The sequence below is a fragment of the Nicotiana sylvestris genome, chromosome 7 (genome assembly GCF_000393655.2).
Source record: "Nicotiana sylvestris chromosome 7, ASM39365v2, whole genome shotgun sequence".
Classification (NCBI taxonomy): Eukaryota; Viridiplantae; Streptophyta; class Magnoliopsida; order Solanales; family Solanaceae; genus Nicotiana; species Nicotiana sylvestris.
This window is the reverse complement of record NC_091063.1, coordinates 33,586,613-33,608,208: the sequence shown is the minus strand read 5'-3', so window position 1 is coordinate 33,608,208 and position 21,596 is coordinate 33,586,613.

Below are 21,596 nucleotides of genomic sequence, written 5' to 3'. Positions count from 1 at the left end.
GTCACAAGGCTGTACCAGCCAAACTCATGCCACTCAGGGACACCCGACCATCGCTACAAAATCACAGGCCTTCAATTAATTCGAAAAAACTTTTAAAAGAAATGGTTAATCAGGCTATCCTTGTTATAAGCAAAAGAGCTTCGATCACATCAGCTCCAAACAATTCAGCCATCGAGCGAAACCTCCCGAGGTGCTCATTTATTGCTACATAACGGCTCACAATCGAGGTCCTTATCAAACCGTCGAACAGTCGGGTGAGCACAAAAACTTTAAAAAGTCTTTAGCGAGGGAAAAATAAAGCCCACACTAAGAGGTCGTACCGTCCCAATGCACAAGAGACACTGTCGCCAGCCTATATTAAGAGGTCGTATCGACCCAACACGTAAGAGCCTAAGGGCCAGCTTAAAAACTTAAGGGTCAATGAGCTCGAGTCGAAATACAACTCGGAGACTGAGCCCAAAACAATTAACTAAAAATGCCTAAGGGCAAAAACGTAAGATCCTAGATGCCAGCCTATATTAGAGGTCGTACTGACCTAACACGTAAGAGCCTACGAGCCATCCAACAAGCCTCAGGGCTGAGTTACAAACCTAATGGTTTTTACTCAAAGGCCAATTCGTCTGGCTAATCATCGACAAACATATTAATTCAAAACAAAGGAAGACATACACAAGCAGAGGGAAATGCATGAAAGATGAAACCGAAAGTTTTTTCTTTTGTATGCATACGCAAAAAAATACAAAAAACTCCATTTGCAAATTTCTCTGAGAACACTGTACAAAGAATCAAAAGAAAAATCCTAGTCTATTTTCCCCTCGGGGACTGCAGCCCCATCAACCTCTTCTCCACTATCTTCGGCATCGGACAAGAGGAATTTGGCGTCATATTCATCTGCCTTGGCCTGCGCTATCTATTCCGAGAGATCGAAGTCCCTAGCATGAATCTCTTCGAAGGTTTCCCTTTGAGATTTTCACCGGGAATACTCATTTCTTCTCCTCTCTCGATTAGAAGCACCTCTTAACTTTGCTCGAACATCAGTAGCATCTTTTAAATAAACAACCACTTTCTTGTCGGCCTTAGCCCAAATCTCTTCAGCTTCAGCCCGGGCGTCCATAACCTTGACCTTCATCTCCAAAAGGTCAGATTCGAGCCTTGCAATCCTGCTCGTCTGAACCGAGCTGTTCTCACGAGCGTTCTGGAGCTGTACCTCGAGGGCAAAAACCCTTGCTAGAAAATTCTTCTTGGGTGTAACATAGGCATTTATTTGAGCCCTTAGCTCATTACACTCACGCTTGGCCTGGCCAACCTCTCCCCAAAGGCGTTCCAAATCCTCTGTCTTGCTCTGCAACTGAGGCATTAAATTATTAATCTCTAAGGATAGAAGAAGGAGCATGCACTCCCTCAGAGCAAAAGTTACTTGTTTTTCAAGGTGGCTCTTGTTGTTCAAGCTTCGATTCGCCTCGTACCGAAGGTGCCTTAATTCTTTTCCCCTTTCATCACAAAGAAGCCTGAGGGATTTCTCCCCATCCAAGGCTTTCCTTAACCAGGCTTCACAACGGAGCAGCTCGGACTTGAGCTTGTCAAAGGCCTATGAAAAACAAGCTCAATAAGAAAACAAAAATGTTAAATCAAAAGATCAACGGAGTCGACCAAGGCTCACCATAGAACAAAGCCGTTGAGCCTCCTCAAAGGTTGAGTGTGCACCTACTGGCTTAGTCTCACCGGCCCCAGTTGAACTAATATCGGTGGGGGCATTGTCGCCGAGACCCCGCTTGATCTAGGCGGCCTCTGGCCTCGAACATCCCTCGAAGTACCTTCGACGGGGGGCGAGGACGGCGGCTGAACATTTGTATCCCTCGAAGTACCTTCGACAGGAAATGAAGGCGGCGGCAAGAGAGGAACCACTTCTCCAAGGCTAGAAACCTCAGATGTCGTAGGATCAGTAGATACATATTTTTTGAGCCTTCGAGCAGGGCTTGCCTTGCTATGAGTACCCTCGTCTTTAGAAGACTCCTTCCATTTGTTATCAGTCCTCGATCCCAAAGCCGATGATTCTTCCTCCTCCACGAGGGGTCTCGGCCTCATCTCAAAAAAATATCCAATACCTGCGGTGACAGAGTTAGTACATATAAAAGAAAGTACCTTTCAAAGAGAGCAAGCCACACACCATGTACCGTGATGTTTTGCCTCCATCTACCCTTGGCCAGATCTCGACACTTACGCTCATCATAAGTCGAGCAAGCTGCCAGTCTCCAAGACCAATCCACCAGGTCGGGAACCTCGTGTGGCATCCACGAGATTGCTACAAAAAAGAAAAGAAAAAAGAAGCATCTTTACAGAGTCTGCCTTCACCATGGACAAAAATAATGAGAACACCAGTGTACCACTTACGTGTGAAATTCCATTTCTCAGCAAATGGAAGGAACTCTGTGGGGATAATATTGACAGTCCGCACTCGGACAAAATGACTCATCCACCCTCGATCCCCGTCTTCTTTATTACTAGCAACAAAGGGCCAAGTGGATTGATGTTGCAGTGTAATCAAGCCTCGATGATGCAAATGACGGTACTGTCTAAGAAGATGACTAAGGGTAAACTCGAGCCCAGCTTTATTTGCAAAATACCTTACCATCAGCACTATCTTCCAAAATGGCAAGTGAACCTGTGCTAGGGTAACCCGACATCTCCTACAAAGTTTGATCACGACTCTATCGAGGGGGCCCAACATAAAGGGGTACATATATACGATCAAAAACCCCTCAGCATGAGCCATGATGCTCTCTTCCGGGGAAGGTACTTGCAGTACCACTTTTTCTCCCCATCCGCAGTCTTTTCTGACTACCTCGAGGTGCTTCTCCCCTATTGAGCAAATAAACCTCGACGCATGCTCCCGATGACCCTGAACATTGGGAGGTCTCTCTAACGCAAAGTCCCTCCTCGTGACAAAGCACCTCGAGGTTAGCTCACCAGATACCGGCGGTGTACCACCAACCGAGCACGAAGCAGAGGCAGAACTCTCCTCTCCTTGGTAAACGGGTTTGGACGTAGTAGCCATGGAAGGTAAAGACTTGGGAGAAAGCTTTTGAAATAGTAAGAGAACTAGCATAGAAAAGAACTTTATAAGAGGGATAGTTACTCAAAGTAGTGGAGTCCTCAGAAAAGAGACAAGCAAATGCATATATATAGAGCAAGCAGCGACTATTCGTCTATCTTGAAGGCCAATTAATTCTGACCATGTAAGTGCTATTTTTGGGGAAGTGTACCGGTGGGACCACCCTGATTGCTTTACAACTGTGGCACATAAATGATACTACCACACAACACTCGGGAGCCGTTGAGACCCCGAGGATTTCTGTTATTACAAGCATCGATTCTAAAAAGCTATCAACCTAATCTTGAGATGGTGCCCGATCTCGAGGTCCTGACTACTCCCAATATAGGCTCCAAAGAACCAACATCAAAGTTTAACAGATTAACTTTACATAAGCGTTGAGAATACATTCGAAGACTTTAAGTGGAAAAATTTTCTTATATTGCCAAAATTATATTTACAAGGTGTGTCTTTACAAGACCTTTTCCCCTGAGAAATTCATACACAAAAAAGAATGGAAGACGATGTGGGTCTATTCTTTGCCGTCACTGCTCTCCGGGTCATCTCCGGAACCCTCATCCTAAGTGGTCGAGAATGCCGATTCTTCCTCCAAGTCTCGAGCTTCCTCCATCTCAGCTGAGAGATCGACGCCTTTAGCGCTTGCTTCCTCGTGAGCTTGACTCCTGGCCTCTACACGAGCATAAGCAACGGCCTGAGCCAGCTTCTGCTTGGCTTTCTCCAATATTTCTCAGGCTTGTTCATTCGCAGTAGCGACATCTTTTTTGTATGAAGACGCATCCTATTCGGCCTCAAACTTGGACGCAGATAGTGCATCAGCCTCCTTTTGGATACTTTGAAGAAGATCCCAGGTCGATGCTAGCTCCGACCTCAAAATGTCTCTCTCTGAGGCTAAGACCTCATTTTTCCCCCTCAGCTCGAGGATCTCCGCATACTTGGCTATAGCCTCTTCCTGAAGTCAGCCCACGATGGAATCCTTTTGCCCTATCTGCAAAGATAAAACAAAGTTTGTAAGCATCAAGCTATGAGAATAAAAAACAAACTCATGGATTCCGTGTTACCTGCTCAGCAAGGCCAACCCTTTCTTGGCACACTCCCTCCAAACTAGCTTGAATCCTGCTCAACTCTTCCCCCTTTCGGGAAGAGGATGTCCTCGACTCTTTTAAATCTGAGGTAAGCTTCTCGACCTCCTTCCCATAGCATGAAAGCTAACCTTGGATCCTAGATAAGGCATGGTCATACATCTTCCTAGCCTGCAACAACATAGAAAAATAAAAAAGTCGAGCACAAAAATTTAAAGCACAAGTGATATGTCGAGAGTATCACCTGCTGCTAAAGCCTCTCCACCTCCTCGAGAGCAACGGGAGCATCAAGATCAATATTATCGTTGATACCGGTGAGGAGGTCTTCGAGCACATCTTCCCCTCCATGAAAGGCCCCCGCACCAGTGGTATCCTGATCCTGAGCATCCCTGATCTCTCCTAGTGGGTATGGATGGCCCAAATTAAGGCCACTCAGGTCATTAATTTCTTTAAGGGCCTTATCTTACCCGCGAGAAGCTTCGGGTTCAGACCCTTCGGAGTCAACAATAGCGGGTTCATCAGCACGAACTGTGCCATGTCTGACTTGAGACTCGGGGACTATCCTCGAGCCCTCCTCGAAAGTCTCCTCAACGCGGGTCTGGTCCAAATCGACCACCCCCGATTCGGCGGCCTTCTGCCTTGTAACTTGTGGAGCATCTTCACCTCGTCTCCCTTTGTACCAAAGGTCATTCACCATCATCATCATGACCTTCATCCTCAGTACTAGGACTTGTCATAACAGCCAAAGTCGAGACCATGGCGTCCTTCTTCCTCTTCTTACCCTTGCCGGGTTTCAAGGTGTCCTCTTCCCTAGCAGGGCTCGGCCTCATTGACACTCCATCCCCGAGGCCTGCACAAGCATGATGCATCAAACAAAAGGATACTCATAAGGGAACATAGTAAAAATAACGGTAAAAAGCATACCGTGGCTCTTATCCTGCCACCGTGTTTTGGCCAAATTGCGCCAAGAGTGGTCAAGATAAGGAAATTTGGAGTCCAACTATCTAATACACCCCGATAGGTTCTGAACCGTTCCAGGGTACCAAATAGTGGCTGCACAATCAAAAGAAGATCATTTTTCAAAAGAGGATGAAAGGGCAATAAAATATGCTCGAGGTAGGGGCACTTACGCTGCGTATTCCATTCCTCCCGGAATGGCATCCTATTGGAGGGGATTATGTTTGAGGTCCTCACTCAAACAAACTAGCTTATCCACCCCCGATCCTTGTCCTCATCAATGCTCGAAAAGAACTTCCTCGTAGATTGAGGATGAAGCTTAATCAAATCGCGAAAGAAACGAGGGCTATATCGTCTGATCAAGTGATTGAGGGTGAAGGTCATACCCTCGACTTGGTTAGAACAATATTGGAGCTTATAGACTATCCTCCAAAATGAAGGATAAATTTGTCCAAGCATCACCCGGTACTCACGACAGAAGTCAAGTATTATTGGATCTATCAACAGAGAAGAAGGGTCCGAAGAATCTATGGGACCTAAAGTAAAGGGGTATGTATATACACTAAGAAATCCACCCTTGTGGTCTACTATGCTTTCAGTGGGTCTAGGAATCTCAACTAACACTGCTGCCCCCATTGGCCACGCTGATGTACCAAGACACGTGCTCGCATCGGCCTGGTGTAGTAGGAGGATTCTCGACGGAAAAATCGGATACAAAAATCAAATTTAGTAGGGGTATATTGTTCGACAGTTGGGGGTACTTTTGGTTTACCCCTGAATGGTCGAGACGAAGAAGTAGTGCCCTCTTTCTGAGGTACTATTTTAGAGGTCCTAGCCATGGCTATAAAAAGGTTTCTGAGAAAGGAAATGAGGAGGGAAGCGCAGAAAGGAGAGAAATGTAGGAGATGGTGAACTTAGCTCTATGGGATTGAAGATGTTGTAAAAGTGTGAATAACAAAGCAATTGAGGTATTTATAGAGGACGTATGGGCATCGTTTGGGAAGCGGAAGGGTTGAACCAGTAGCGGTTTGTGGGTTTTTCGATAGTCGTATTGACAGCGACTCCTGCTCAGCTTTTAAGTCATGGAATTTAATGCTCTGATAGACTGACGCCATGGTAGTAAGTATCGAATAGGCGAGAATTCAAGACCGTTTCTTATTATTTTCATTCTAAGAAACGCAGGGACTATCTGTATACGGCTAAAATCGAAGAGCTTGATTTTATGATCGTTATGATATCCTGCAGTCTGTTCTCGGAAGGCTCGAGGCCAGGTTTGAGGCCTGACTCCGAGGGAATCCATACGCTCGATCGCAAGGCAATGCAAATCAGCGGCCATGATGAACTAACGGGAAGTTCCCATGGCACATGACTAAAGCTGACCAAGTCTAGTAGGCTAGTTCAAGCCCGTACCGTGGCATTAAATGGCTGTACCAGCTATATATCTTTGTAATAAATGTATTTGTACTATGTTGGGATTCCCCCTAGTATATAAAGGGGACCCTGGTCATTTTGTAAAGGCATATACAATATCACTTACAACATTTAGTACAAGAACATTCTCTGCTCTCTAACTTAAATATATTCTCTTGATTTCATACTTATATTTATTGCTTACATTTATTGTGTTCTATTAATTGTTCTTCATTTATTGCTCATTATTGGTCGTAAAGAGCCTTCATCAAAGCTCTCACTACTGTTATCCATTCATCGGATGTCCATAGCTCAGTAGCGAGCTCGACTTCAAGGCCCCGTATAATCATTCTCGAGGCCCCGATTCTCAGCCGCTCGGTTTCCTAAACATACTATTTTCAAGTTCTTACTTTATTTCCTAGTCTCATACTTAGGATCTATTGCCTAACAACTAGCATAAAAATAGATCACGTATTTTTAGATCCACACAATCAAATCTAATTGTAATTACCATTTTCAAGGTAAACATCTTTGGATCCAAATTGCCATTACATTCCTGTTTACTTTCTTCCTAACTGGTATGTGTTAACTCCTATTATCCTATTCTGTTCCTTGTGCTTATGTGGTTATTTTATTTCAAACCTCAGCATGTTCCTGTGTGATCTATGATTCATGTTTACACCTTTGTCAACTGGCATGTTTCAGTTCCTATTATCTTATTCTGTCTTATAGTTTATTTCAACCTCAACATATTTTCTGTTACTGCTTTCTCAACAAGCATTCTTTAGTCTCTGTTACCCTATTCAATCCTATGTGCTTATTAGTTTGAGATTTCAGCGTGTTTCTGTTTGCAATATGCCTATATGATTTCACCTATTAACAAGATTAATTAGGTTATCTCTAGTAATATGAAACTCTGTATAATCAGTTGTATATTCTCTGTTCTGCAAACATGTAATATGTTGCCAACTCTGTCTATTAGTTCAAGTATCCTAGCTCTTTTGTGACTGCTTAAATGCTAGTACAATGTCCATGTCTGAATCAATACCAATCTATTTGAACTATTTACTAAATAGGGATTCTGTTTGTTCTAGGTGAAATTTTGTTTGCAGTCCTGTAATTTGAATCTGTTTGCTCCTAAAAATCAAACTCTTTTCTAAACCTGTTCCCCCTAACCCTCTATATACTGGATTTCAAACTTCTACTCTTAGTTATCTAGTTTGCTACCACCCCTAGTGTGAGCACTGCCTAGGGTCCCTGAGATTCCTTTGAACTCTGACACATTGGGGCTGGTTTTCCAATCTCTTATGAATTCTAAGTGTGGTTCTAGTATTAGCATTTCCTGGGGTCTTTGAGGCTCTTTGGGAACTTTGACACACTGGAAGCCTGGTTTAAGATGTTGTGGATCCCTGCTATTGTTTCAGAGCTGTTGTGTTTGAAGGCTTGGATCCCCGGTTTATATTGGGCCTGCTAAAGCTCCCTATAGTGCAATAGATACTGTTATAATTTATTCATTCTGGGATATAATAATCTATGTAATAAACAGATCTGGGGTTAATTAGTAAAGCTGGGGGGGGGGGGTTTCTATATCCTTGTTTGGAACTCGGGTAGAAATCCAGCCTATAGGTTTGTTGGTTTGATTAGGTGAATGTTACTACTTGTTTAGAGAACATGCCTATAGAATTTTCTGATTGTTTTGTTCTATATTTCACTCGCATGATAGAAATCCTGTTTATAGACCCCTTGCATTAGAAATCCTATACATAGGATCCATGCACATTTTTAACTTACATGCATTAGTGACCATGCCTATAGGATTCTATTTGGTTGAATAATAACCTTTCCTAGCAATATGCTTAAAATTCTGCCAACATGTGATTGATAGATATCATGCCTATAGGAGATATAAAAACCAGCTTTCTTCAATTTAGATACCATGACTATAGGAAATAAACAGATCGATTTCGACACCTAGAAATCATGTCTATAAGAGTTAATCAATCCTGCAAATTAGAAAGCATGCCTATAGGATCTAAAGAGATAAAATATGTTTTTATGAGTTAAAAATCAATAATTCGCTTAGAAATCATGTTATAGGTCTTTAATCAACCTTTAGATATCATGCCTATAGAATTCTGTTCTGGTTATCAGTAGGCAAACCTGTAGGTTTATTAAGAATCCTAGGCCAAAAACTGTGATCTCGTGCTGCTTGAAACATGTGCAGATTCAAAACTTAATCAAATTAGTAGGCAAGCCCGTAGGTCCCAATGCTCGTTTTAACAAGGTGCTTTCTTATATTCTTTTCTGTTCATCTAGATATCCTGCTTGTAGGATCTTAAATCAATAAAGTTGTTTGTTTAATTGCATGCATTTGTTGTCTATTTGTGGATGTTAACATGAGCCTTTATTTGTTCCCTACCTGATATTCCTATCTGGTTTTTTCTGTCTCCTAGCTTTTTTCCCATTTAAGCAACATAGGTAAGTTTAGAACCACTCTAAATAGAGGTCCTAAATACCTCCAGGACCATAGGAAAGGGACAGGTAGTGCACGCATAAGGCACGAGTTAGAAGCTACTAGAACGCTTAGGTAATAACTGAAAGATAGTAAAGGAAATGATAGTCCATGCGCTAATGATATGAGTAAAACCCCGACTTGTGGGAGTTGCAAAGCATTTTCATGGAATGATCCTATTGACTAAAAAACTTAGGACCACCCCCTATACTCCTGTGTAAAAAGTAAGTTGAATATTGTATTTGTTTAATTTGTTTTCTTCCCTTTTAAGACTAGTTCGCTTAATTTAAGTGCGGCCGGGACCCACCCTTGTGGACCTCGAGGGGTGCCTAACACCTTTTCCTCAAGGTAATTTCGAGCCCTTACCCGATCTCTGATGATGTAAACTAGTTATATGAGTTAACTGTTCCAGGTGCCCTAACGCACCTTGATCCGTTAGGTGGCGACTCTTCAAATCCCTTACCCCATCCCAAAAGGAAAGGAGTTGTCCCAAAATGTCGAAACCCAATTTCGCTAGAAAAAGGGGGCATGACACCAACGATGGTAAAAGATTGCTTGGAATACGCTCGAAGATGCAAGGCTTGTCAATTCCATGTGAATTTTATTCATCAACCTCCAAGTGTTGCACCCGACTGTTGCATCTTGGCCATTCGACGCTTGGGGATTGGATGTTGTTGGACCACTACCATAGTCCTTTGGTGGGCACCTATACATCTTGGCTTCAACTGACTACTTCTTAAAATGGGCTGAAGCTGTTGCTCGTAAGGAAGTAAAGAAGGAAAATGTTGGAAGTTTCATCCGAGTAAACATTATCTGTCACCTTGGCATTCCTCGTTACATAATAATGGATAATGGCAAGTCGTTCGACAATAGGTTGATGAACAAGGTTTGTAAACTCTTTAGCTTCAAGCAACGTAACTCTTCTATGTACAATATTGCCGCTAATGGTCTAGCCGAGGCATTCAACAAGACTCTATGCAATTTGTTAATGAAAGTCGTCTCCAAATACAAATGGGATTGGCATAACTGTATGGAAGAAGCTCTGTGGGCATATAGGACAACTCACCGCATACCAACACAAGCGACCCCCTATGCACTCATTTATGGAGTCGAAGTCGTCTTGCCACTCGAGCGTCAAACACCTTCATTACGATTAGCTATTCAAGAAAGGATCACCGATGAAGAAAATGCTCGACTTTGATTAGCAGAGTTGGAGGCTCTTGGTGAGAAGAGGTTGGAAGCTCAACATAGTCTTAAATGTTATCAAGTTTCATTGTCTCGCGCCTTCAATAAAAGAGTTCGCCCAAGATCCTTTAGACTAGAAGATCAAGTCTTTGCCGTACGTAGACCCACAATTACTTCCCATAAACCTGTAGGGAAGTTCACTTAAAAATGGGATGGGCCATATGTCGAACAAGAAGCATATTCAAGTGGGGCTTACAAGCTAGTTGATATATATGGCATGAGAATCGTCCCTATCAATGGCATGTTTTTGAAGAAGTATTATGCATGAAATTACAACGCTCCTTGATGCATGAGCCTAAACTGCATATTCCTACACACCTAGCCCGCATGAGTTTAAACTGTGTACGACTATCACGACCTAAAGACCACCAGTTGTGATGGCATCTAACTCAACCCGCTAGGTAAGCCAACTAACAGAAAATATAACTCAACTGAGATTATAAGAAAATATAGAATAGATAACTGGACATTTACAAATTTACTCAAGACCTGGTAGTGCGACTCATGAGCTTCTAAGACTTAGAATTTGCAAAACTGATACAAATAACTACACGTTCTATTTGAAAATTGCATAAACAGATTATCAAAACCTAATCTACCAAGAACAAGTGGAAACTATATCCAGAAAGCATGAACATCTTCAAAGGCAGCACCCGACATCACCAGCAGCTCTACTCCATGTACTGCTAAGTATTTTGTCTAACCTCATCGAAGTAGTAACGATGCTTTTAGTTAAAAGATGCTTATTGTTATAACCTACACATTAGACTAATAGTATAGACAGTTCAAAACATAAAAGATAAGAGTACTGTATACAACTCTACGAGACAGTCAACAATTACTAGAAGGAATCACAGTAGAAGATTTACAATCTTTCCTGCTATGTGAAGTATATCCAAGATATCATGTCAAATGGCATAGTAACACCCTTCGTGCTTTTATCTGTTCCTCACCATATATAAATAAATTATGTGTGAAATTAGTTAGCACGACAACACCCTTCGTGCGTTCAACTCACCCTTCCAAATGTACGTATAACAGAACTGACCCGATGAAAGAAATAACGATAACATGAATTACAAAGTAGGAAATACGCAAGTAGAAACGATGGACGAGGATATACATGTGGGCAACAGTAAAAGACTAGGCGGAAAGCACGTGAGTAATAACAGTAATTGGAAAACAAGGAATATTAACTTCAATTAACTAGCATAATGGATGCCTAAGTACAAATATAACAAATAATAAGGAAACACATGATCTTTACAAGTTAACAAGTGAGGGCATGAATGACTAGCATTGGAAGGCTTATAATAAAATGCAACAGAATAGATACGACATGAGTTTAATTATAAAAGTAGGAAATAGGCATGGTATTTGCAAGTTAAGCAAGTAGAAGGTATGAGCAACACAACAACAATTGAGATAGAGATCAATGACAGAACAATAGCAACAAGTCACATCAGATCTATAATTATGACAAGAATAGTTTAAGGTAAAGACATGATCGTATACTTGGAAGACCGACATCAAACATAATGAATGTCGATCATCCTCATCTACATGGAAACACCCATCATGCCATGACCTCATGGTAACACAAAAGCATAAAAATATAAATGAAATGGCAAGACATCACCCTTTATGCTTTTACTCTCAAATGATATGGCACGGCATCACCCTTCGTGCTTTTGCTCTCAATATGTGGCACGACATCACCCTTCATGCTTTTACCCTAAATAATGTGGCACGGTATAACCCTTCGTGCTTTACACTCTCCCTCACATGATAATGTATAAACAGTGGCACGACATCACCTTTCGTGCTTTACACTCTTCCTTACCAATCATATGAATTTCAATGACAAACAGGCAGGAAGCATAAATAACATCAAGGAGAGTATTTTTATAGATATTCCAAACAAGTCCCAGTCACAAATTTCCGAGTCAACAATGATTCAAAAATCCTCAAGAACTGCATTATTCAAATACTTCCACAAATCTCACAAATGATCCACAACACAAGTATATAGTCTAGTATCTCAAGAATATCGGCCATAGTAATGTAGTAATGATTTCGCATAGAGTTGACCAAATTAGACACATCAATGTATTCTTAGAATTTCCGTCCCATTTGATCAAGTTATAATAAGCTAAGTCTTTATTTCTATCACTTAATATTATGTTCTTAGTATCTAAGAGTCAAGTAAGGCATGAAGCAGGAGATCACAAAATTCTACAAACATAAATGTAACATAATCCACCCCCCGAGCATGATTAACCCTGCACATACATATACGCTCGTCACCTCATATATGTATCACCCCCGCAAGTAAAAAATAATGACAAATAGGAGGAAAAATTCCCTCAACAAGATTAGGAAAAACACTTACCTCAATTCGGCTAACTCAACACTCAATTTAGCCTTTTTCCTTTACTAATTCGCCTCCTCCGGGCCCAATCTAGCCAACGATGACTTGAACACATCACACAATGCAAGAGAAAACAATTTCAATTAATAAAGATGTGATTTTTATTAGATTTCTAAAAGGTCAACAAAAGTCAAACCTCGAGCCCGACTGGTCAAAACCCGGGTCCTATTCGACTCTCAAATCCCAAATATTCATTTTTCAAAACTTTGACAAAGTCCACAAATTTTTCCCTAGATTTCTCATGAATTTGATGCTAAATCTTATATAAAATCATGAAATATAGTTGAGAAATGATTAAAGATACTTATCCAATGATTTGGTATGAAAATTCCTTCACAAAATTGCCTCTCCTCGAAGCTAGGGTTCAAAATATATGAAAATGAAGCTAAGTCCCGGAATTCTCAACACTTAACAAGCTGCAGATGTCGCATTAGGGACATGGGGTTCGCAAATACAAACCCCACAAATGCGAAGATTTGGAATCTCTGCTACCTTCGCAGATGCGACCAAATTGGTTGCAAATGCAAGCACTGGTCCTTCGCAAAAGCAAAAAATTCTTTGCAAATGCAAATCCTTCTTCTGCAGCCTAGCTTCGCAATTGCGAGCCTGCCTTCGCAATTGTGATGGCCGCATTTGCGAAAAAAAACCATTGCAAATGCAACAAAACCAGAACCAGCACTCAAGAATTATGAAAAATCATTTTGAAGCCAATCCGAAACTCACCCGAGCACTCGGGGGCTCTAAACCAAATATGTACACAAGTCTAAAAATATCATACGAACTCACTCATGTGGTCAAAACATCAAAATAACCTCTAAAACCATGAATCGGATGCCAAAATGCATTAAGATCAACTTAAACTTCAAGAACTTCTAGAATCGCAACCGAGCATCTAAACCATATCAAATCCACTCCCAATGACGCCAAATTTTGCAGACAAGATCTATATGATAAAACAAACCTACTTGAAGCTTCCAATCACACATAGCAACCTCGAAACGATGAATCTCACCTCAAGTCAAAATCAATGAACTTTGGAACTTCAACTTCTACACCCGATGTCGGAACCTATCAAATTACCTCCGATTGACCTCAAATTTTGTACAAAAATCACGTTTTCCATTACGGACCTACTCCAACTTCCGTAATCGAAATCCAACCCCGATATTAAAAGTCCACTCCCTGTCAAACTTCTCAAAAATTCAACTTTCGTCATTTCAAGATTAATTTAACTACGGACCTCCAAATTACAATCCGGATGCGCTCCCAAGTCCAAGGTAACCCAACGGAGCTAACGAAACTGACGAAACTCCATTCCGAGATGAAATGTTAAAAAGTCAAACTTGGTCAACTATTCCAACTTAGAGCTTAAATCTTGCAATTCATTATTCCAAATCGATTTTGAATAACTTGAAAACCAATACCGACAATTTATGCAAGTCATAATACATCATGCAGAGATACTCAAGCCCCCAAAATGCCGAGCAAAGTGCAGATACTCAAAACGATCAGTCGGCTCGTTACATCCTCCACCACTTAAACACAGGTTATCCTCGAACGTGCTAGGAGTCGTTCCAAAGCTATCAAATCACGGTGTAACCTTCCTATACATAAACCCGGGGGTGATCCCACGTCACCCTGATTCACATAAGCCCTCCAACACAACATGACTAGAGATCCTTTTTTCGACCTTGGTCCTTAAACCTTAAGACTCAATCTCTATCATCCATAATTCATTACAAGACCCCAGTCCCACATCTACCTACTGTATACGTCTGAACAAGCCGTATCAAGTCATAGTCATAATCCAAGATGTAATCACATGATATACCCCATCAATTTGACACTCACAATAGGAACTGCTGACCACTATTACTGCCCAAAATAAATTTGGTGCCGGTAGCAAACCTTATATCGATTAGAACCTCGTTCAAAACCTTCATACCCTACCGATGATGAATGAAACATGCATAGCCGCTTAACCACTCATCTGATCAATAAGCCAAGAGACTCACTCACCCGATCAGGGCCATTGTCCAAATCCTCAACAAAATATAGTGTTATTCTTCCAAACTTTCCATATCCCAATACAATAGCGCAAATCTCATGTATAGAAACCTCATCTCAGCCAATACAAGCAGCCACACCGGCAAGTACCAACAATGATCATATAAAGCCCCACACAACCCGATTTCGTGCAACAACAAGTAATAATTTAGACATGATATATAACAGTAAGAAAACTAAATAAGAAGACTACCAAGCAAGTTAAGTAGGTAGGGAAATTTTAGCATTTTACTATGAACTATTTTCAACAAGGTGAAAGCAAAATACACAAAATAGGAATAAGGAGTCACATTTCATCACTGTACCGTTGCGGCATGCAATCCGATCCCATCATATCAATCCATATAGGGTACCCGTCGATCCATAATACTCAGGCTCACTGATCACATGTGCATCAATATCAAGCACAACAAAGTGCACAAAAATATAACTGTGGAAAAAATATTAGGAACAAACAATACTGAGAAGGACAAGCACATCTATAGTGCAATAAGCAAATCAACATCATGAAGGCCACATTGCCCATAGTGCCATGAGGTCTAAACTGAATCAGAATATGCGTGTGAAGAATCATGTAACCCTCACAACCCATCATAGTATAAGAGAGAAACATATAACATAAACCAAGGCGCAAATAATATCCATTCCGCCCGATGATATACATGTGATAACAACTGCGCAAGAACAAACAAATTCGATATGATACAGAATACACGTTCTTATTAGGCTCAAAAGCAACTCCCAAACCAGTTTTCGATCATCCCCAACATGCAATAAACCTTCCAAAAGTTTATAGCAACATTTTCATAACACCTACCATAAATCATCCAATCCTCTACATTTCTACACAACTTGCAATCAAGGAATAGTTTGCCAATAAGAACATTCAGTCTTTGAGTCTCATGAATACCAGAAACTTCATACCGAATCTCAACACTGCCACTCAAATGGCTAACACGTGACTCATACTCCATCATCTCACGGAAAAACACCCATAAGCCAAAACACATTGTACCTGCCAATAGGTGAACTCTCCCCCAGTGGAAACACATAGTGCCAGCAAAATCTTAAACACTCAAAATCGTCTGTGTCATCAAGAACTCATATACATCCCTCCGAAACTATCAACAACCTTGTACGTGCAACTTTTCAACCCCACACGGTGCATCGCCTCTAACATGTTAATTCACAACACTACAAAAATCTCATAGTCAACTCTGAACCATAAGCAAATTGAATACCTCATCAACCGAGAATCTTTCATTTAACTCAATCCAGGAGAACACCACCATACGCAATATAGATTCCATACCTGTAGAAAAACATCAACTCCGACATGGGTCATAACCATGATAAATTCTTCGGAACTCAGTAATACATAATCAAGTAATCAAAACCAAATTGCCTCTAACTCAAACCGAGTCTCGCAGATTGGCAACCCAAAAGTAACTCGTTCTGATATGATCGCCCTGAGGGAACTTCACGGGAACTTGAAGCCATTTTTTGCATCACTCCAACATTGACATGTAGACCTTTCTTTGCAAGGAAATACCGCATATTCGATTACCATTCGCTACCGATTTCAAGCATGCCCATAGACAAATTCAAAAGTCCTTAAATGTTACATAAGACCTGGAACTCGCTAGAACCTTCTCGATAACCACTCATCTTAATTTGATATTCAATACACAGCTAATACGCATCGAGCAGCCCATGCTTCACCAGCACATGCCTATTCAAAGAAATAACCAAGCAATCTCTCGGTTTGGAAACTGATACGGCCCATGATCCTATAACCCGATCATCATTAGCAGACTCCACCACTTAGCTCGAAGCCATAGAACACCCCATCAATACCTAAAAGTACCATATCTTCTCAGCATGCCCCGATCCCGCATGACTATTTAGCTGAATACTTCAAAAACTCATGCAGTGCTGATCATAAAACACCATGAATACTCTTCCAAGCGCTTACCCATCATTGCAATAGTTGAAAAACTTCCCCAAATGCTCTGAAATGATGACTGCTTACCATGAAAAAGGTAACAACAATTAAATTTGTAAAAGAGATTCTAAAAATACGTGATCTATTCCCGAGCTAGTTGTTAGAGCAGTTGATACTAATAATATGGAGTTTAAAGATTAAATACAAGCTAAAACGGGATGATAATCAAACCGCAGGGCCTGCTACCCGGACGTATGTCTGATCGATGAAGGACCTTGGGGTCGATGTCAGGGTCGAGCTCGAGCTATCAGGGATGGTCGGGGATGGAATAACAATTGAAGATATAATTAAACAAGGCTCTTTATGGCCAATACTAAGCTATACGACGAAGAACAAGTAAGAAAGTGATGAATCTCGAGGTGACTTCGGGTCAATATCACCTGAAAAACAAAGAATAGACAAGAAGATAACAAAGTTAAATGACTTCGAACCAGTGAGGACAAGCGAATTAGAGAGGAGAAGGAGAGAGAGAAGATATTATTGCACTTTTGTAGAATAGTTGGAGCTCTGCCTTTACAGGGTGTTAGTGACTCCCCTTTTATAAAAAAAAGGGGAGTCCAATATTAGTACAATATACATTGCGTGATGCAAGAAATGGGATGTGACAACCGACTAACTCCGCGATGTGTGCGTGGGACAATACCGAGCTGCTTGAATAATCCTGATCGACCTCGGGTGCATTCTTTGAGAGACACATGCATTTGCTGAGGCTTTGGCCGACATTATCCTTGGTGGAGTGCCGCTTGATCTTGCAGGAAGTGATCGGCTCGAGATCCCGGGCTTCCGGAATCACCCTTTGAAGTGTTCAGTCGAGGAGAAATTAGTCTTCCAGATTTTACCATGTACAGATAGTCTCCGCGTTTCTTAGAGGGAAGTGATAAGAAATGATTTTGACACCCCATTTCTCGATCCCCATAACGACATCGCGCTGACGGTGCAACCCCCCTTTTTACAGGTGTCGAGGCATTCTGCCTTCCTGCTTCTCTAGGATTACCTGAAATGTTGTGATTCTTCGACCTTTTGTTGATATCGGTTCAGCTTCTATGGAAGCATTAATTGCTCCTACTGTTATGCCTTCCGAGGGCAGTAATAATGTCATCGGTTACTTTGCTCTCCCTATAAATGGGGCTTTTCATGGTTGGCCTTTTATCCAAATTTCCTTTGGTATCCATCTTTCCTTCCTTTCCTGCTATCTTGAATTTCTACCATCTTGTCGTGTCTGGAGCCTGTGGCCTCAAGATGTTGTGCTGTGAGTACCGTCGCCCAACCCTCAGTTCTCTTTCGATAGGGCAAAGTTGTACCGCTGTGATGCTGTTGTTGTTGTTGTTATTGTTGTTGTTGATGCCGTTGGCCCGGGGTGATGAGGTAGAGGGTAAATTTCCTCCACCCCCGGGGGTACTTTGGATTATGCACCGCTGCTCAAGAGGGTGTTCAGATTATACATCGTTTCTCACCCTACTCCCCCGGCTCGGTGTGTTACATCCCTTTGGGATTTCGGGGGAGGGGGGGTGTCGGCAGTCTCTGCCGGCTGTTGCCTTCCGGGCCGAGGCAACATCTCAGGAAGTGGATTCAAAATGGCAGTACTGGCAGAGCTCGTACTAGCCAAATTTTTCACCCAACCACTTCTCACATTTTTTCGGCTTTTCTTTCGTCATTTTGGTCTTCTCCCCTGCCTTCCCTTTGAAGATGCCATTCTTGGAGGCTTGGGATGCGGTCCTCGAGGGGGTCGGACTTTTGGAAGATATTGTCTTTGAGGTCATATGCCTGAGAGGATGACGACGGAGACGCAACATGAATAGGCTAGATCCTTAGGCTCCTGTTGTATGCGTATCACTTGTACTTCTTCACTTTTTCGTAAGGATTCTTTGCGAACTTTTATAATCATATGTAATGTAACTATATGTAAGGACCCCTTGAGGGTCATTGTAAGCAAACACTTGTATAAATACAAAGATATTTTCTTGATTTCTTCCTTCGATACTTGCTTTATTTCTTTATATTTTTGGCGGCTTTGAGTGCATGATCCTGTTTCGTTACCTGTGACATTGGCTTTGAGTATTTTCTCCAGTCTGATGAAACGACTTCTTATGGGGTCTTTTGTGATTTCTCAAACCGGACCCAAATTAGGCCAATAACCTTGGGCCGCGGAGACCCTTTTCCCTTCGTGAAAGCCTAGATAACATCTTCGGACCCCATAATGGCCTTTGAGAAGAGGTTTTCCTGAGGATTCGCGATCTCGGGAAACCGGTGACTTCTTGGAAGTAATCTCTGAATGGAGGCCTGGCCGTGTCTCGGGCCGCCTTGGTCATTACCCGGAATCTGTTTTGCCCGGGCGTTTGTTAGGGACACCCATTTCTTCGTAAACTGGCCTTCTTTGGCGGAGGCTTCTTGAGGCTGAACACTAATTTGGTATAGGCATTGTTGGTTCGCTGGAGCATTGCTTTGCTATGGCGGAGGTCTTGGGGGTTGAGCATTACCTCGAAATCGGAGGCGGTGCTAATGATTGGTGTCTTTGATTGGCGTTGACTCGTTCCAGCCTTTTTTGTATACAGTCGTGAGGTTGCTTCCGCTTTCTGGGGGTCCTCGGGGTTTGCTGATGTTGTGATGCTGGCGGGTCATGCCCTTAGCAGCTACTTATTTGGGGGACGGCAAAGACCGGGTACGGCAGTAGATAAGAAGTGTGCTTCATAATCATGAAGGAGATTTTATCAGGGCGAGATTGGCCCGAGCTTCTAAGGAGAGTGCATCATTCGAGCTTGGTGTTTCCGAAGTCTTTAGTTCCAAAGCGGTGGTTCCTTTGGTTAACAAGGGTTGGGCTATCAGGAGGATGTTCGGTCGTTAAGTAGGTTTGTCGGCTTCACTTCGTGGTAGGTTTCAGCGCGATCCATCTGTATCTCGGGTTTTTGAGCTGCTTCGTCAAGGGGCTATACTTCGGGGGGGACCTAAAGTACCAAAATGCAGGCTTCAAGCTTTGATCTGAATGGATATAATTGTGAAGCTTTATCTTGATTTCTCAATAGTTCGAATTAGGAATAACCGGCGCCTGGACTGGCATAGTACTGAGCGTGGACCTAGGATTATGAAGGAGTGGCAACTTGTTGCCGATGATTGAGCCGGGTCGGAGCGGGATTTCAAGGAACACATTCATTGTAGATCTTCGGGACAAGCGTTTGGAGAGACCATCCCCAAGGTTCCATACTTCTAGATTTTGCCACTGTGTATTTTGCTGTTTATAGAGCATGCTTGTAGATGGAGAGTGCACCTTTCACGCATATGTATAGAATGAGAGAAATCTTGAAGTTTTACCTTCTTCGTATCTCTTCCAGTGTTGCCTTTGATTCGGCGGGATGGCTTCCGTGTTTTGGCGGGATCTTTGTGGGTTCAGAATCGATCAGGTAGGCCTAGGGGCTTTCAAGAGCGATCCTTGCTGCGAGCAGGTGTTGAGAATTCTACGTGTTGCCCAACTGTTTTAGGCTCGGTCTCTGAGTCAGGCCTTTATCTGAGCTTGCCTGCCCTTTGTTCTTTTGTGCTCGTGTGGAGGGATGGTGATTATCTTCACTTTTTGCCCTTAGGTATTTCGATGTTTCTGCTGAAAGACAAGGCGGATGAGCTGGAACAACTCTGAGGCGAGTTTGGCAAAACCAAACGTGAATTTATTGAGCTGCAGGCGTATGTGAATGCCCATTCTGAGGCCAAAGAGGGGGCTCAGGGGGAGATCACCGGGGGAGATCGAGCAAGCCAGAAGAGAGGGTTACAATGCCAAGTTCCTACTGTCTGATATAGAGGACGATGAGGAGGAGACCACCGGGCTATAACTGCTGGAAAAAAGTGGAATGGTCATTCCCTGCCTTCTTTATTGTGTATATACATAGCTTTCATTATATCATGTGGGATGAGGTTGCGCTTCGTCGTCAATATGTAGCAATAAGAGGGGAAACCCCGCAACTTGTATCTTCTGTATTTCTGCTTGTTGGAGTTTCAAATTGGGTCGATTTGATCCCGTATTTGCCCTTAGGCTTGCGTGCTTTAACCGTCTTAAGTTTCAGTCTTCGAGTCACGACCCGACTCGAGCTTAATTTACCTTTGCGTTTTGTGTTTGTCTGAGCTGGCGATGGTGGCATTTATGCCGTGCCCTTAGGCATATTGTAGTTTAGCCGTTTTAGGTCTAGTCTCCGAGTCGCGTTGTGATTTGAGCTTCGATTGACCCTTAAGTTCTGTCCTTCTTGTATGGGCAGATGGTGATGGCCTTTTGTGCTTCGGGTCAAAGCAACCTTACAGGTGGGTGGCCCGGAGGCTCACTCGACTGGCGATGGTGGCATTTATGCCATGCCTTTAGGCATATTGTGGTTTAGCTATTTCGGGTCTAGTCTCTGAGTCGCATTGTGATTCGAGCTTCAATTGACCCTTTAGCTCTTTCCTTCCTGCATGGGCGGATGGCGATGGCCTTTCGTACTTCGGGTCGAAGCGACCTTACAGGTGGGTGGCCCGGAGGCTCACTCGGCTGGCGATAGTGGCATTTATGCCATGCCCTTAGGCATATTGTAATTTTAGCCATTTCGGGTCCAGTCTCCAAGTCGCGTTGCGATTAGAGCTTTAATTGACTCTTAAGTTCTCTTCTGCCTGCATGGGCGGATGGAAATAGCCTTTCCATATGTGGCCCGGAGGCTTGCATAGTTAACTATTTTTTATCCGATCTCCGAATCGGGTTACGATTCGAGCTCATTTTAATCCTCAAGTTGTCAATATTTTAGCTGGCGATAATGGCTCTTACGGTATTT